We start from the raw sequence: 7588 nt of genomic DNA, 5'->3' as shown, positions 1-7588 counted from the left end.
GTACCATCTTGCCATACTCCCAAGTACTTGTATGAGGTGACTACCTCAAGCTCTAAACCCTCAAAGGTAGTAATCACACCTGTTGGGAGAGGGACATTCTTCTTTTCCAAACCACATGACCTTTGTTTTGGATGTGTTCATAACAAGGTTAAGGGTAGAGAAAGCTTGTTGTTCACTAAGAAAGCTTTGTTGTAGAGCATTTAACACAACATTTGGGGAGGGGCCAGCTGAGTATAAGACTGTATCATCTGCATATAAATGGATGAGAGAGCTTCCTACTGCCTGAGCTATGTTGGTGATGTAAATTTAGAAGAATGCGGGGCCTAGGATCAAGCCTTGGGGTACTCCCTTGGTGACAGGCAGCAGTGGCTGAGACAGCAGATGTTCTGACTTTATTCATTGCGCTCTTTGAGAGAGGTAGTTAGCAAACCAGGTCAGGTCATGGGAAAAAGAGGAAGACACATCTGGGATAGTCGCATTAGAAGGGGTGGGAGATGAGGAAATGTTGGAATCCTGTCATCATGATGGTGATTAAAGAGCTCAGCCATGTGCTTCTTGTCAGTAACAACCACATCATCAACATTAAGGGACATGGGCAGCTGTGAGGAGGTTTTATTCTCCAGGTCTTTAACTGTTTTCCAGAACACCTTGGGGTTGGACCCACAGAGAGAACTGCTCCTTAAAGTAACTAACTGATGCATCATTCAGAAACAAACATCTAGTTTCCAAAAAATATATTATCTTATTTTCAAACTAGTTTTCATTGGGAAGGCAGATATACTTTATTTTTTTATGAAAAGCAATCACTTTTGCATGTGAAAACAGAATCCTACTCGTTACTCATTATGCGTGCTTAACCTACTTCACTTTTGTTTTGAGCCGACATCGCCGTCGGCCAAAATCGGGCACCTGGCTCGCACAAGGGAGGCAGCAAGTATCCCAACCGGATGCAGTCAACGCTAACCCGGTTCGCCCTGCGCATTAATCGAATCCCCTCACTGCTGCGCAGATGATGATCCCGTCACAGGATTCTGTCGATAGACCGGGGTAGACCGTACTCTTGCTAATGATGTATTCAAGTGCTTGTCGGAACTTGAAAACTCTGAAATGTCCAATTTGCTAACTTGTTGTAGTTATACACGTGCCGCGTTCAACCAGTTAGCAATCGGACACTTCAGAGCTTCCGACAAGTGCGTGAAGGCGGCATAAAACCAGCGTTGCTGTGTAGTCACGTGGGTCAGTCAGGCTGCTAGGTAGACTGTACTGGAACGTCAGCTGTATGCTATCTTGCCAAAGAGATCGCAAACTCTGATCTGGCGATGCGAGAAGATGGAAGTGGAATGTATGTGGTGTTTTCTAAATGCATCCAAAATACTTGCTCTATTAATCAGTCAATCAATCACATACTCACAGCATAATATATATATATAAAAAAGTATTCATCAGTATTCATCGTTGTCCTATGGACGTCATTCCTTTTTTATTTTTTTTATAAAATATGTGTGTCCCTGGAACATAAACGTAACAGATCTGCAGCACACAAAATACATTTTTATATTGTTGTCCCTTGACAAGCAGGCATTGTGGAAACTGATCAGAGACCACTAAGAGGCTGAATAATAGCAACTTTGAAAGCACCACAAGCTCTTGTGGCCAAGACTGGACAAATGTGCATAATATGTCCCCAAGTCCACAAACCTTGTAAAAGCGAAATAGGATGTGGAGAAATTGCGAAACAACCCGCGCGCCGCAAAGCTCAAACCAAGTGCACCCACTGCAAAATTGTTGCCAGGCAGTAAAAGCGGCCGGATTGATAGGTGTAGAAATCTGACGTCGGAACGTTCATTGGACCTTTGTGAAGCTAGCCACAATAACGATTAACCACAATAGTGGAATTTGAAGTTTGCCTTCAAAATAAAAGTCCCCAATTGAAACATGCAGAAGGATACATATAGTGGAATAATGCCATATTTGGACTAGATATTTCTAAACATGGTTGGAATGTTGTTACAAAACTTAACAATAAATACAATAACGATCTAATTTGACAATAATTCGTTATGAATGTTCAATTACACATTACAGACTAACTATGGATTTGCCACAGTCAAAGACCTGCAATAAGACCTACCGCGGTAATATTTGTGTAAACTCAGAATTTTAATCTGTGGGTGTCACTGTGTAGGCTGATACCCCAGTTCATGGGTGCACACTCTATAGGTAAGGTTGTACAGTGTAATATGAATGTTCAATACGTATAATGTGCTGACTGTCGGTTAAGATGGCGTGTCATGGAGGCATAACATGCTCAGTTCGAGCTACTCTCTGAAACCCACTGAAATAATTCCTTTGATGATACAGTGGTATCAATATATGGTTATAACATCTACAGAAGAGGCAGAAATGCCAATGGAGGATGTATCGCTGTTTATATTCAGAGTCATATTCCTGTAAAGCATATACAGATCTTATGTCAAATGCTGTTAAAGTAATATGGATACAGGTTCACCTACCTCACCTAAAGCCTATTATTGTGGGAAGTTGCTATAGACCACCAAGTGCTAACAGTCAGTATCTGGATAATGTGTGTGAAATGCTTGTATGTGATATCAGCAGAGAGGTATATTTCTCAGTGCCGTAAATATTGACTGGCTTCCATCAACCTTCATAATCACGCATAACGGACTCAAGAAAAAGCTTCAAACTGTAACCAGTGCCTGCAACCTGGTTCAGGTTATCAGTCAACCTACCAAGGTATTGGCCACATCTTTATTAATGCTGCAGAAATCCACTCTTAAGCAGTATCCACACCCATTGGATGTAGTGAACATGTTTATTTATTTTACTAGGCAAGTGAGTTAAGAACAAATTGTTCTTTTCAATGACGGCCTAGGCCTGTTCAGGGGCAGAACGACAGATTTGTACCGTGTCAGCTCGGGGGTTTGAACTTGCAAAAGCTCTAACCACTAGGCTACACTGCCCCAACATAACATAATAGCCATGTCTAGGAAACCCAAGTTCCTAAGACTGCACCTAAAATAGTGTATAAGCGGTCATGCAATAGGTTTTGCAATGATTCCTATGTTAAAGATGTGAAAAATATTTGTTGGTCTGATGTGTGTAATGAGGAACATCCTGACGCTGCACTCAAAGCATTTATGACATTGCTTCTTCCGGATACTGACAGCCATAAAGAAACTGACTGTTAAAACTGTATGGCTGAGAGGGATTTTTTATTTTATTTTACCTTTATTTAACCAGGCAAGTCAGTTAAGAACAAATTCTTATGAGGCTAGGGAATGGAAAATAAGTCTGGCAACGCAGCAGATTGGCAAACATACAGTAAATTGACAAATCAAGTGACTAAACAAAAATAAGAAAAAAAACTATACTATGGAACAAAGATACATGATATAAAGAATGATAGTAAAGCGCTCTGGAGTCCCTAAAATTACATTTTAGGCAGAAAAGCTAACTCGGCTCCATCCTTCATTGAGGCTAATGGCTCATTCATAACAAAACCCTTTGATATTGCAAACTACTTTAATAACAAATTTGTTGACAAGATTAGCACATTTAGACACTACATACAAAAAACAAATGCAGAGCCTTCATAATCACGCATAACGGACCAAATAACGAAAGATAAGCACTGCAGCTTTGAATTCTTCAAAGTGTGGAAGAGTTGAAAAAATTATTGCTATCTGTAAATAAGGACAAACCACCTCGATGGTAAATTACTGAGGTTGGTAGTGGAGTACATTGAAACTCTTATTTGGCACATCTTCAATCTAAGCCTAGAACGTGGAGTGTGCCCACAGGCCTGGAGGGAGGCAAAGGTCAGTCCTCGGCCAAAAAATAGCTACGGTTATAGCAATGGTTCAAACAGCAGACCAAACAGCCTAAAACCGGTTCTTAGCAAAGCTTTGGAAAACATTATGTTTGACCAAATACAATGTTATTTTACAGTTAACAAATTAACAGACTTTCAGCATGCCTGTAGGGAAGGGAACTCAACATGCTCAGTGGTGACACAAATGGCTGAAAGAAATTGATAAGAAGATTGTGGGAGCTGTTTTGTTAGACTTCAGCGCAGCCTTTGATATCATTGTTCATACCATATTGCTGAAAACCTAGGTGTTATGGATTAACATCCTCTGCCTTTGAATGGATGGACCGTTATCTATCCAATAGAACACAGAGGGTTTTCTTTAATGGAAGCCTCTCTAATGCAAATTCTAGTGTGGCGTACTGCAAGGCTTGGACCATTATTGTTTTCTGTGATACTAATGAACTTCCACTGAAGTAGAGGCTTGATGAGAGTGACCATACTACCTGTGTCCAACAAGGCGGCCGTATCCTGACTTTTGATGGGGTTCTGTGGGGCTGCAGAGGCTTCATGGGCCCAGCAGGTTGTGATGTACTCGCACCTTCTGGTGGTCTTCTCTGAGGGCCATTGGCAGGGACTAGTCATTTCCCAGGCAGCTCCAGGCCAGGTGTCCCTCCTGGCCACAGGTGTAATACCTTCTCTGGTCCACGCTAACTAGCGGCCGCCGGGGATGATCTGGCTTCAGTAATAGGAGGCCGCCTTGAAGCAGGGTTCAAATAGGCGTCTCCCGTTCTACCACACGTTAGTTCGGACTTGAATTCAGGTCTACTGGGCTCTGGCCTACTGATTCGCAACATCTGTACCATAACCTGGTGATTTTCTAATATAGCAACCAGTGTGTCAACTGATGGGGGGTTGCTCTGGGCAGCATGGCACTTTTCTGTGGTGGAATATATTTGTCCATTACCAGGCAATCTATTCCTGATGGCCCGTCCCCATGGTAAGCCAACTTCTACTTGGCCTGAATGCCAAGTGTCACGTCTGGAGAAAACCTGGCAACATCCATACGGTGAAGCATGGTGGTGGCAGCATCATACTGTGTGGATGGTTTTCAGCGGCAGGGACAGGGAGACTAGTCAGGATTCAGGGAAAGATGAACAGAGCAAAGTACAGAGAGATCCTTGATGAAAACCTGCTCCAGAGTGCTCAGAACCTCTGACTGGGGTGAAGGTTGACCTTCCAACAGCACACCAACCCTAAGCACACAGCCAAGGAAATGCAGGAGTGGATTCGGGACAAGTCTCTGAATATCCCTGAGTGGCCCAGCCAGAGCCCCAGGCTTGAACCCGATCTAAAATCTCTGGAACCTGAAAGTAGTTGTGCAGCGACGCTCCCCATCCTGCCTGACAGAGCTTGAGAGGATCTGCAGAGAAGAATGGGAGAAACTCCCCAAATACAAATGTGCCAAGCTTGTAGCTTCATACATAAGAATACTCAACCCTGTAATCACTGCCAAAGGTGCTTCAACAAAGTACTGAGTAAAGGGTCTGAATACTTATGTAAATGTGATATTTCAGTTTAATTTTATAAATTGAAAAAAAAAACTAAAAACCTGATTTTGCTTTGTGTGTAGATTGGGGTATTGTGTGTAGATTGATGAGGAAAAAAACGAATCGAATCAATTTTAGAATAAGTCTGTAACTTAACAAAATGTGGAAAAAGTCAAGGGGTCTGAATACTTTCTGAATGTACTGTTTTATTTTTAAAAAAAGATACTCTGAACTCCGACATTGCTCGTCCTAATATTTATATATTTCTTAATTCATTCTTTTAATTTTAGATTTGTATTTTGTGTATTGTTAGATATTATTGCATTGTTGGAGCTAGGAACACAAGCATTTCGCTACACCCACAATAATATCTGCTAAATATGTGTATGCGACCAATCAATTTTTTGTATTTTATGTAAATGTAGGTTTATGTATATTGTGTATTTTATTGTTATTTCCTGTTTGGACCCCAGGAAGAGTAGTCGCTGCCTCGGCAGCCTCGGCAGTAGCTAATTGGGGATCCAAATAAATACTACACTGAACAAAAATATAAAACGCAACATGTAAAGCGTTGGTCCCATGTTTCATGAGCTGAAATAAAAAATCCCAGAAATGTTTTGTACACACAAAAAGCTTATTTCTTTAAAATGTTGTGCACACATTTGTTTACATCCCTGTTAGTGAGCATTTCTCCTTAGCCAAGATAATCCATTCACCTGACAGGTGTGGCATATCAAGAAGCTGATTAAACAGCATGATCATAACACAGGGGACAATACAAGGATACTTTAAAATGTGCAGTTTTGTCACACAACACAATGCAACAGATGACTCAAGTTGAGGGAGCATGCAACTGGCATGCTGACTGCAGGAATGTCCACCAGAGCTGTTTTTTTTTTATTTCTTAATTTTTTATTTGACCCTTATTTAACTAGGCAAGTCAGTTAAGAACAAATTCTTATTAACAATGACGGCCTACCCCGGACGACTCTGGGCCAATTGTGCGCCGCCCTATGGGACTCCCAATCACGGCCGGATGTGATACAGCCTGGATTAGAACGCGGGATTGTTGTGACACCTCTTGCACTGAGATGCAGCGCCTAAAGTCGCTGCACCCTTGCCCAGTCATGTGAAATCCTTAGATTAGGGCCACATTTATTTATTTAAATTGACTGATTTCCTTATATGAACTGTAACTCAGTAAAATCTTTGAAATGGTTGATGTTGCGTTTATATTTGTGTTCAATGTAACTACGAAATACTCCAGGAAATGACATTGCAGGCTAGCTCAGTGCTGCAGCCTCTCATTGAGTAATTTTATTGAAGGCCGACTGGGGTACTGCAGGCTACCATTAGCAACCAAATTATCCGTATAATTTATTCTGTGTGCGATTTTACAATAATTGGTTCAAGGACATACATCTGGTTTATTAGAAGCAATTATTGGTACCATGATTGTCTTTGAAAAAGTTTACATTTTCCCATGCACTATAATACTGTTTTCTGCTAACAACGTGGTCGGCCTTGAACTTCTGTGGCTTCAAAGAGAGGGAGAAGTTGTTCTCCCCCGGAGCACACTTTATATGTAAGGCTGTACAATAGTGTAATATGAATGTTTAATATTTATTATAGGCTGACCGGTTAGCTAATGTGGCTCACTTCCCAGTGGTTTCAAATTCCTGCGATAAAAGCTATGAAGCTAATATTTGTTTAAACTCTTTGGAATTGTAATATGTGGGTGTACTGAGTAGACTGATATCCCATTTCATGGGTGCACACTATAGATAAGGCTTTACAATATAATATGAATGTTCAACACTCACAATAGACCAACTGTGGAGGGGATTCTACGCAGTCAAAGTTCTGCAATAAGAGCTATGATGCTAATATTTGTGTAAACTCTTTAGAATTGGACTCACTGAGTAAGCTGATAACCCACTTCATGGCTGTACAGTGCATATATGTATGCCCCCAAAGCAATTCATGCAGTCTAATAAATCCACAGTGGGATTTGAACTTTACTATTAATTGTCAAATTAATTCGTTATTGTATTTATTTTTAAGCTATATAAAAACATTCCAACCTGGTTAAACATGATCTAGTCCAAATATGGCATTATTCCTCTATGTGTATCCTGTTTGGATGTTTCAATTGGGGACTTTTATTTTTTTAAGGCAAACTGCAAATTCCACTATTGTGGCTAGCTTC

Source organism: Oncorhynchus clarkii, chromosome 10 (genome assembly GCF_045791955.1).
Source record: "Oncorhynchus clarkii lewisi isolate Uvic-CL-2024 chromosome 10, UVic_Ocla_1.0, whole genome shotgun sequence".
NCBI lineage: Eukaryota > Metazoa > Chordata > Actinopteri > Salmoniformes > Salmonidae > Oncorhynchus > Oncorhynchus clarkii.
This window is presented reverse-complemented; position numbering follows the sequence as displayed.